At 39.4% G+C, this 11,903-nt stretch overlaps 1 long non-coding RNA gene across 1 annotated transcript; it reads left to right on the top strand.

Moving 5' to 3' along the window:
• The first annotated feature begins 8,666 nt into the window (after positions 1–8,666).
• On the top strand, positions 8,667–11,270 carry LOC134485770 (uncharacterized). The gene is made up of 2 exons (XR_010064021.1): positions 8,667–8,768; positions 10,954–11,270. It is a non-coding gene; the product is annotated as an uncharacterized LOC134485770 (long non-coding RNA).
• Positions 11,271–11,903: the final 633 nt, after the last annotated feature.

The raw sequence follows: 11,903 nt of genomic DNA on the forward strand, positions 1-11,903 counted from the left end.
GTACAATCCTCGACTTACCTTGCACAGCCCATATAATGTTACATGTATATTGTTTTCAGGGTTGAGCATTTGGCACCAGACAACCAATTGGTGTGTTTTTCTTCTGATGGAAATTATTTCCACAGTAAGTTTCTTAGTATACCAACTCTTCTAGTAGAGCATTTCTGAGAAGGTACAAAGAATGTATTGTATGATGTTTTATCTCTCTTCTTAACTTGAAGGAAATCTAGGGCTATTTAGTACATCATCAATTCATCTTAAAGGTTTTTTAGTATGTATATTGTGTAAAGCTTTGCTTAAACCATCAGTCGTTTACTTTATTCCCTATTCTGAAACACTGATTTTTTTTTTTTCAGTCACTTCAGGTGACTGTCCATGTGACACAGTGACAAATCCCATAAAGGGTTGATTTGGGTACCAGGCTTTGGGATTTTAGTTCATGCTACTTTGGCTTTGTTGGTTCTGGGTGCATCTCTGGTAACCTAGGTTATCAGCACAAAGAGAATGTGATGGAACATTGATTATATTCATAGTGAAAGGAGGAAAAGAGACACAGAATAATGATTTGGAAGAAAGATGCATTTTGTAAATGCATGTTCCTGTGAATTACTACCCCTAAGTAGACATGACTTTCTAATGGTCCATTCCACTAAGAATTTAAAAAGAAATTGAATAATAATAGATGAAATCAAATCCCTCATGATCTACTCAACCTTTATAATCTTATCAGGTGGCCTGCAGTCTTTAATATAAGAGAACGTGGAAAATGCATTTAGATTCGAACAACAATGATGAACTTTAAAAAATAAGATTAATTCAGTATTTTTCTTTTATCCTATATTTATCAGTTATGATAGTTTCTGAGATTGATGTCATGACATGTCTTAACACCTTAACTTATGTTCTTTGGCTGTCATTTTATATCATTTGATACATCTAGCCTTGTCTACAGCACAGCCATTGTTCACAATTCCTTAAAAGTTAAAGTAGCGGGGTTGGGGATTTAGCTCAGTGGTAGAGCGCTTGCCTAGGAAGCGCAAGGCCCTGGGTTCGGTCCCCAGCTCCGAAAAAAAAAGAAAAAGAAAAAAAAAAGAAAAAGAAAAAAGTTAAAGTAGCCAAATGCAACTATGCCTAGAAATGGTAGGATATGCAGTATTTATATCTTACTGAAGTAGATATATGAATATAACATGGTCAGTATGCAAAACCATGTCACATACTACATCTTCTATGACCAAATGCTATTATTTTAATTATAGTTTTTATTTATAGTCATTCTAATTATATGTAATTTTATTTTATAATTTCCTATTTCTATTATTCCCTGGTGAAGGATACTAAACTGTATTTATTTGCGGTTCTACAAAAAGGTACACTAAGTTATAAAGGTCATAGAAACAAAGTACATGCCCGTGTTTACACAGACAAAGAAAAAAAATCACTTAAATTTATTTTAAAAATAAATGAAGAAAACTTTCAAAAATTATAAAGGATCTGAACATTTATCAGCACAAAGTACCTATGAGTGTTTGACACTAGCGAACACTATATAGAATCTGGGAACAATAAATATAGTGTGTTCATAATGTGCAGAGTAGTTTCCTCTTTCAGACCTTAAATGGGTGATGCAGGAATCACATGTGTGTGTGTGTGTGTGTGTGTGTGTGTGTGTGTGTGTGTGTGTGTGTGATTCTATGTATGTATATATATGTGAATATATATATATACATATATATATATATATATATGATTCTATCATGGTCAAGATAGCCCAATCTCACTGTACCTTCAGTCATGTAAATGGACTTCATTGTTTGCATATCTAAAAGCATGTTTTTATTCTAATATGCAATATCCATGAGACTATTGACTAAGTAGAGGGACCAAAATACTTCATCACAACATCAAAAACACCAGAAAGAATGTTCTTTCAAAGGAGCATCAAATTGGTTCACTCTCTTTTTTTTAAAGAAACATAATGGTATTAACATTTTATTTTTTATCTTTAAAAGCTTCAAACCTTTATTCTACTGAGTGAGGGAAGATTCTTCTTTGTTATTGTTGTTGCTGTTTTAGTTTTACATTTTTTATTGTATTATTTATTTACATTTCGAATGTTATTCCCTTTCCCGGTTTCCTGTCCATAACCTCCATCACCTCCCCCTCCCCCATAAGGGTGTTCCCCCCAATCCACCCCCCCTTACAGCCCCCACGACATTCCCCTGCACTAGGGGTTCAACCTTGGCAGGACCAAGGGCTTCCCCTTCCCCTGGTGCCCCAACAAGGCTATTCTCTGCTACATATGCAGTTGGAGCCCTGGGTCAGTCCATATATCACCCCTGGAAGTTCTGGTTGAATGGCATTGTTGTTCTTATGAGGCTGCAAGCCCCTTCAGCTCTTTGAATCCTTCCTCTAATTCACCCAAAGGGGGTTTCATTCTCATTTCAGCGGTTTACTGCTAGCATTCACCTCTGTATTTGACATGCTTTGGTTGTGTCTCTCAGGAGAGATCTATATCTGCTCCCTTCCAGCATGGACTTTTTTAACATTTTAGTTTATTTATTGAAATATATTTTATTGTACTTTGACATAATCTGTTTACTATAATCCTCAATGAAAAAAGAGGAGGGTGTTGGGAAGGAGGTAAGAGAACTAGGCAAGAAACACACTGAAAAGAAGTCAAACACATATACAAGATTTGAGCCTTCTTGACCAAGTTTCTAAAGATTTAGAGTCACTTTCTCCCTAGAACAGAGAATACAACAAGCTTCAAAGCAGAGGCTTCCTTCATAGATGTAAAAGTTTTCTTGCATTGCCTTACATCTTGTTTTGATATCAGACATTATTCTGTCATTGTAGGCTTTCAAAATCATCAATATGCTAAAGTAGCACAACTTGGAGAATATACTCTGGTCATGTACAATGAACTCATACCTGGAAGGGGCACATGCCAATCCCTCAGCAACCCACTATCAACCCTTTGTCTAGATGGCCATATTCAATTGTGAGAATGATTAGACGATGCAGTCTAGGTCCTTGTCTAATTGCCACTAAGTGCCATGTCTCTTATACCTTCAATTTATATAAATGAGCAGTATACTTAGGCTTTTCAAAAACCTCATCTCTATAAAATATTTAAAATATATATGCAATTTCACATAGTTCTATGTTTTGTTTTGTGTAGAGCTAATATGGCACAGGATTAATTGCGAATTCCCTTTACTTCATTTGTACATAATTTTGGCGTGACATAAATAGATTGGCTAATTCTTCATATCAGATATAGAGATTTAGAGGATTAAAGAGAATGATTCCAATCCAAGTAAAATATTTATTAATGCATGGCTAAAACAGTATAAAATCGAAAGAATATAAAAGAACTCTGGGTTGGCAAATCTCATATTCAATGGAATCAAAATAATCAACGAAGAAAGGGTTTGTCTAAATGCTTTCCTTTATTTAAAGAGAAGTAAAGAAACCTGCTTGGCTAGAGTGAATTCTGCCTCAGAGATGCATGCGGAGAAGAAAGGGAGGTGGAATAACTTGCTACAATGTCAACCACGGAGAGCTCCGGCCATAGGCAGAGAACAAAGGAGCCGAATCCATGCCCCCTTGGTGTTTCAGTTCTTGTGATCTCTTTCAAAGGAATTCCAAGAAACACACAGAGTGTATTGTAGAAGATATGCAAGGTTCATTACAGGGCATTACAGAGCACTGTGGTGGGGTCAGAGTGGCCAGTGGCCAAAGAGACCACTGCAGAGGCAAATACTCATGAAGACTGAGAACGGACAATTGCCAGAGGGATCACTAATGCCGGCCTACATTGTTATATAGATTTTATGCTATTTCTAAAGTCTGTACAGCAGACAGCTTTTCTGATGGGCCGTCCAAGTGATGAACAGGCCTATTTAGAATGACACTTATGGGAGGAAAGTTATTCCAAATCCCCTAGAGAGTATCCTTATGTCATTTCTGCCAAGGCAGAATGAAAATTACACACATGCCTAGAGATTAACACATTTTCTACTCTTTTATCCAGTTATCAAATAATGGGGTAAATTAAAAGGAGGTAAAAAAATTAGAAATCGAAGAAATTGCATCTTTTAAAAATGTGTTGAAAGCTATGCTTATGAAGCTTCAATGAAATGGCTATCTAAGCAAGGACTAAACAAGATGCTAACATAGAAGGGAGAAAGCTGGGACCTACTTGAGAAACCAACTATAGGCAACACCAAACTGCTGAGAATAGATATTTTACCCCAGAAAAGAGCACCCCAATTTGTTATCTAATACAAAGTGGTCAAAATAAAAATCCTAACCAAAGAAGTAATATGTGAAATGGGCAGTTTATACTGACATATCAGGATTACATACATACTTATGACATATTACATATATATATATATATATATATATTTGGAGGGAAAAAGGTAAAAAATGATATTTTGAATTTAAAATAAAAAATAAAATGTTAAAATGAGTCAATAAATGCAGCCATACTTTACTAAGAGGAAGTTGTCTTTCCTCCAGTGGTACCTGAAAAGTCCTAGTTTCTTTCTCCTTCCTCAATTTTGTCTAACCTGAAGACATCATCTCACATGTAGGAAAATTATGATACTCCCTTGGTCCTCCCATACAGTATGCAAGATCTAAAAGATCTAAAAAGGGACGACTATGACACTGCCCCAGACTTCATAGTTCTATCACTATTTTCTAATTGGAAGATTAATTTGTCAATAAGAAGAAATATTGTGGGCTTGAAGCTGGTTTTTAAGGAAGTGACAGAACAAGCTTCTACTCTTCATAACTTCTGCTCACTGTTCAGGGGCAAAACCTTCTGCCTAGCACAGCTATCTTTGTCCTCTTACTTATCCCTTTCATTGGTCTGTTTATTTATTATTTTCCAAAATGATATTTTTAATGATTATTTAAGACTTTCCCACAGTGCACCCTCTTCATACTCGCTACTCATTCCCAGGTCTATCCTCCCATCCTTGTGCCCTCATGAAAAAAAAATAAGAAAAATACTATACCAAGTTCAGTTTGTGTTTCCCATATACTCAATGCAGCATCTTCAACTCCTACTAACCATTTCCTTGAAGAAGACTAAGTCCTTCTCCATCCCCCAACTGCACTCCCACTAGGAACCATCAACTGTGAAGATCTATACGTCAGCATCCCTATCATAATTTCAAGGGCTTTCTTCAATGACTTCCTGTCTAGATGTAGAGGGTTGTCGCAGAAGCTCTAATGTCTCTCATTCTCAATTATGAGTCTACAGTCATCCCTTTCAACGTAAAAGAAGTTTCCTTGCCCATATCTGCCAGCAGCCCAGGTCATAGACTTCCACATAGTTTCCAGTAGTAGCACAAAAATGGCATCAACATGGTCCCCAGTGTCAGTGTCAGCATGGACCACGGACCTCAGTATTCCTTGTATAAAATGTGTACTATGTTGTCGTTTGGTTGGTTTTGATTTTTTTAGACTGACAATCTTTGGCTTATTTTTCCAATCTTGGAGTAAAATCAAATGTCTCCTCCTCTATTCTCTATACCATAATTCATGTCAGAAGAGGTGGCTGCCAGTCAGAAGTGTTTTTAAAGCCCAGTACAGAAATTCCTGCACATTCTGGTCTTGAGTTTACAATCTGCAGATCATAAAGAGAGAGGAGGTGCAGTTGATGTCTATATGCAGGTGAAGGCAGGCACAAGATAAGGCATGGCCTGCAATTGGGCAGTGAAAAAGTAAGGCAGCGACAGGAGCTTTTGTAAGGCAGGAGAGGCGCGAGAGAGAGGGGAAGAAAATGGAGAAAAGAACCGAGATGGAGGAGCAGAAGGACGACCCAGATCTGTGTGGCCTTAATTGGCCACAGGTAGTTATTTATGGATATTTCGTAAGGGATGGATTTCTATAGGTCAATTTATCTTATCTAGTTGGGCAGTTTATATCATTATCAATTGGTTGTGAGTTTATTTTGTGGATGTTTTGTGGAATGGGAATTTGAGATATAAATCTGATTGCTAAGTTGCAAGCTTATTGAGTTGTGATTTTAATGGGTTGCTGGGAGTTGTGATTGTAAACAGTATATGGATACTGGGAATGTGAGCAGAGTCCACAGCAAGAGACTTGCAAGAGGGCGGCCCAGCTCAGAGCGTAGCCAGCAGCAGTGTGGGAGGACAAGTTGGGCTGAGGTGCTTTGCTCATTGAGATGAAAATACCCTGCAGATACTATGTGGCCCGCCAGCACTCACACGGGACAGTAGAGACAATTTTTTTTTATTATTTAATGCTATAAGGACATTATTGACAATTAAGTTTGCTAATGTGCTACTAATATATCCATTTCTTCATAGTAAAATGTGACTTATGGCATGGCTTAAAATCTTGAAGATTCTAATCAAAAATTTCTCCTTCCTTCTGATGAAATGAAGGCACATTGATATCAAAGATGAGGACAGCAAACTTTTCTGTACTTGTAATTCCTTTATGCTGATATAAGCGTCTTATCAACAATTCATTATATTTCCTCGTGGCGGTAACTCCATTCTTACACTATTATTGGGCAGTGTTCTTTACATGTATGATCTCTGCTTTTATGCCTTCGTCTTGTCAGCATTGTTCTGTCACCATTTCTCCTTGTTGCTCTGTGGTGCTGTTTCTAAAGTATGTTTTTTAAAGATTTATTAATTTATAATGTATGTGAGTACACTGTAGCTGTCTTCAGACACACCAGAAGAGGGCATCAGATCCCATTACAGATGGTTGTGAGCCACCATGTGGTTGCTGGGATTTGAACTCAGGACCTCTGGAAGAACAGTCAGTGCTCTTAACCACTGAGCCATCTCTCTAGCCCTAAAGTATGTCTTAAAAAATGATTATAATGTTTTCTCAAAATAATATTACTCTTTCCCTTTGTGAAGGAGCAATCTAGATTGAATTAACATATTCTAAGTTAACATGAGAAAATTTTATTCTTAAGTGAACAGATGTCGCTATATTAAAATGTTATTTTATCTGATGAGAACATTGGGAAGTGCATACTTCTAACCTATTCAAAAATTAAGTATATGCTTCCCTTAGATATTTGGAGAAAGTGTGTAATACATAGGCATTTATTGACATTGTTCACATCTGTTATCATATTCTGTTACAACTGCTACCATTGCCTTCTCATTGACTGTTAGAGGTTCAAGGCCAAGCAGTCCTTTCTTTCCCACAGCAGGTTTCTGGCTGAAGAAATATGTAACTGGGTATTTGTAACCAAATGGAATTTAAGCAGCAATTTATTAATTTGCACAACTTGAAATGCCACCATTAAGATAATTATTCTTACAGCAGTGTAAAGAAACCAGCGGAAGGCTTGGAAACTGCGCCTACTCAGTAATAAACAGTACTGTACTGTGAATCTCTCTAGTCATGTATGCAGCAAGAAAAACTGTGTCTGAAGAGTCCTCAACAGGCATACAATAGAAACCTAAAACACTAATATACAAACGTGTCTGGATCCTGGCTTACCTGTGATAAAGAGAAAGAATTCCGGATCAGTGCTGTGCGTTTGACGTCTAATTAGTAAGACAGAGTGTATTTTAGACAGAACAACTCTTCTTTATGAAATCCAACACAATAGGTGCAAAGCAAATCTTTGCTTACAAGCTTAAGGAAGAGTAGAGAAAACAAGAGGAAAAATAGAAGATATGTAGATGTCTGACAGTGAAAAGTATCCTGGAACTCAGTTGAGCTAAAAGCTTTGAAGCCCTGGGGACTCTGAAGGGATGGTAGGGCGCCAGGCCCTTGTCACTAGCCATAGATTTGTGGCCATCAGTCATGTAATGGCAACGCCCTAAGCCCCTCCACAGGTAGATGGGGCATCCCTAACATCTCAGACCAAGACAATACGAAAATAGGCATGACTTGTCTTTACATAGGCTCGAGACAGAAATCTTCATGCTAATGCCGTACATAAGGGCAAGGAGGGCATAGCCAATAAGCTTTGCTTCCCAGACATTCCTCCCTGAAAAAGTTATTTAATGTCAGGTCCACCCTGAGAAGTTTCCCACCCTGCCACTTTCTACCATGGCAGTGAACGATTTGGAACCATGACTGTCTCCTTTCATAGGGATACTCCATGAGGAACCATGGAGAAGGCCTTTACCTACAGAGCCACTGTCCGCTGAAGGCCACTCTGTACTCCCTGCCACACCCAACACCCAGCCAAGCCCTCCGACAACCCAAGAATTTTCACCTTGGGATCAGCCAGAACTCTTCCTTCTCCCCACCGCCAGCCCTGGCCCAGGGCTAGACCCAACCCAAGGGCCCAAAGTCTGTTCTCAGCTCTTCTGTGGCTCCCAGCAGTGCCTGGATGTCTGAGAGCCTGAGAACCCCAGCCGCAGTTTTGTCACAGGCCCCCGGTTCCCTGAGCCAACTCCTGCTGCCCCAGCTCCTCAGACTGCTTTCCCACCTGTAGAGATGCCTGTGCAGTGCCTCAGAACTCCCCTAACGCCCCCGGGCAATGCGTGGAATAAACGCGGTCAAACTCTTCTCATCCTGCCTCCCTAAGCGGTCAAGACCTGAGGCAGATCGGATGCAGGACCTTACATCTAGAGTCTGATGTAATAATAATAATCATCATAATCATCGTCGTCGTCGTCGTCGTCATCATCATCATCATCATCCTCATCCTCACACTAATGCAAGGAAACACAAAAAGAGGCCGTTCTCAACCTTGCTGCCATAGGTAAAAGTTAGCTGCTACGTACATCTGTATAAAGGTAACTCCATAAAACTGGGGTTGTAAACCGACTACTGCCATTATTATTGTGCATTATGCAATGACACATCCAGAAATGTCCCTACAAGGACATACGAAGGGAATAAATGAAATTCTGAGAAAGCCAGGAATTTCCCCTTCCTTTTCCTATCTTACACAACAATAACTCTTCTTTCTTCATAAGAGGTTGCTGCGAAATGGGCTCTTAGAAATTCCTATGACACATTGCTCTTGAGAAACACACACTCACCTTCTTGTACAAAACGTAATCCAGTCTGTTACACTGCTTTCTCTCTGAATACTTTTTCAGAGTCAGAACCTGGTAAAAGTGGGAGGAGAACTCGGCCTACCCTCGGCATATTACAAAGACCTACCCTCCCCGAACTTAAAGCATTGACAATTAGTGCTGCTTATATTTATAGGAACAGCTTCCTATCTTTCTTGGCAAAAAAGGAATAACGAATAGGGAAAGCGGATCCTTTAAACAAACACTGATCAGGTATCCCCTGAAAGGTTTAAACTTTGCCATGTTCTCCCTCAGGAATTGTGATATATCTGCAACCGTTATCACGGAGGCGAAACAAACACGTTGTAAGAGGTAAATCAGGCTGATCTTTGAAATCACTCTTTGCCTGTCTCTGCTCTTCTCTGTACTACACAGAGCTCACACACATAGATTATACTCGTCCTGCAGCCATGGAACTGAAAATACAGTACTGACAGGAAACGGGTGGATGAGAGGAGGCAAAAGCCACCAAGCTGTTCTGCTTCCCAGCTTCCGGTGCAATCTCCTGCGGTCCTGTGGAGGTGCTTGTCAACCACACATGGCTTGACCAGCCCATCCTCTCTACCCCTAGATCGTGAGACACTTCCTGTATCTTGTACTTATTTTATGCTTCTTCCTAAAACGTTTTTTAAAATGTATTACAATTTAAGGCTATGATTGATCTTGATTTAATGTTATGTATGTAGTAAGGCAGATTATAGATTGTTTTCCAGATAGATCTCTATGAAAAAAAAAATTAGTTGAATCCTTTCATTTTTTGTTTGACAGAAAGACTAAATGCAAGAAAAAAAATTCTATCTATCTGTTCAAAGCAGATACTTCGGCATACCTCGTTAAACTAGAGCCTTTGAAACTCCCAGAAAGTGAAAGGCCCCTGAATTTCATTGGACAGTTTCACCTTCCACCGTTTAATTATCTTGCTAATATATCGAAAACTTGCTACTTTTTACTCATTACTTTTATTCATCGTGTGGAAAAACAATGCTGTGATAAAGAAATGTAAGGATCGTGTATACTGAAGACTGACATGACTGACTGATAACGTAGAGGGAGCCCAGTGAAGGTACACAGCTGTCCTTGACATCGGAAAGCAACTGATCTTAGTAGGTTTTACTAACTGGGGCTAAGCAAAATTACCAGATTACCAGCTCCATTCCACATAGCAATAGATGTGTTGATTTAAAGCAATGCGAATGTGTATTATGAAAGCTTCACTTCACTTCACGTCTAAGTCATTCTCTGAGGCCCATCTGTTCCCTGCCCAGAGCAAACTACTGAGGAGGGGGACTTCGTGAGCACAGCACGGACACTTACTTCTCCCTTCAAATCAACGATGGTCCCTCTGCAAGTACGGTCTCGCCTTCCTTTTACTATTTTTGGTGGAATGGTTAATTCTAGTGATCCCTATTTTTACAATTGTAGCTCTCCTCAACAGGTTTGACTGGCAATGGATGGACTCTACCAGTTGCCGAGTTAATCTCTTGCAACTGTGCTTCTGGGAAATAGACAGATTAACCAAGTACAGGTGAAGGGCTTCATGGACTGACTTAGGTAGCCTTAGCTGAGATTCCATCAAACGTGATTTCTACCAGTTTTTACTCTGACCGGTAGCCCACAGTGCCATTTGTGCTTCCAAGAATTTATATTAACCGGGACACAAATGCCTCAGACATCTAAAAAGTCGTGATTATATCTTTGTTCTCATTGCACAGTTACTCTAATAAATGGAAATCATTCATTTGAGGAAATATAAAGGTTAATGATGTAATCTTATGTGTTACAGAGTTGTTTTCCTCAAGGGAATTTGCCTTCTTTATTGAAGGCATTCTGAGCATTTAAACTGCATAATATTGGGGCCTTCAGCATCAGAGGGTGAGTTGGTTCATTATTATCTTGGCAGGGCGTTTCGCAGAAGAAAGAAGGCATGGTTGCTGAAGAAGCTGCTGGGAGGAATTTGCATCCAGATTTGTCAGCAGCAAGAAGCAAGAGAGACACTGAGCCTGGCCTGGGATTTGAAGAATTCAAGGTTGCTCCTAGTGACACACCTCCAACATGGCCACACCTCCTAATCCTTTCCAATCAGAACTAAGCATGCACATTTGTGGGTTTATAGTGGGCAGTCTTATTCAAACTACCACATTCCACTCCTGGCCCCTCATAGGATTATGGCCATATTATAATGTAAAATACTAAAATACAATCACACATTCAGTCCAACTTCAAAAGTCTTTATGGTTTTCAGACCTCTCAGAGCTCCCAGGGACTAAATCACCACCCCAAAAGAAGAAAGGGATGGGCCTATGGCTCCAGCAGCACACATAGCAGAGGATGGCCTTGTTGGACATCAATGGGAAGGGAGGCCCTGAGTCCTGTCAGGGCAGGGAGGTGAGAGGGAGTAGTGGTTGGGTGAGGGAGCCCCCTCATAGAAGGGGGCGGAGTAGAATGGGATAGTGGGTTTCTGGAGGGAAAACCTGGAAAGGGGATAATATTTAAAATGTAAATTTAAAAATCCAATAAAAGAAAATAAGATGGAGAAAGAAAAACAAAACTGTTTGAAGGTACAAAGTCTCTTTTGAGACTGGGGCAACCTCAAACTCTAATTCAATGTGAAAACAAAAGCAAGAAATCAGAATAAATACTTCCAATATAAAATGACACACAATAGCCATTGCCATTTCAAAGGGAAGGGAGAGGAGCATTCTGAAAACATCCTGGGCCAAAGCAAGACTGAAAACCAGCAGGACGAAGTCCATATCCGATGTCAGAGCATTCCTCAAGATCTACAACTCCTTCAGCTTTGTGTCAGGCAACAGATTTTTGCCTCATGGGATGTTTCCATACCTGTTAGCA

This window comes from Rattus norvegicus, chromosome 2 (assembly GCF_036323735.1).
Source record: "Rattus norvegicus strain BN/NHsdMcwi chromosome 2, GRCr8, whole genome shotgun sequence".
In the NCBI taxonomy this organism is placed as follows: Eukaryota; Metazoa; Chordata; class Mammalia; order Rodentia; family Muridae; genus Rattus; species Rattus norvegicus.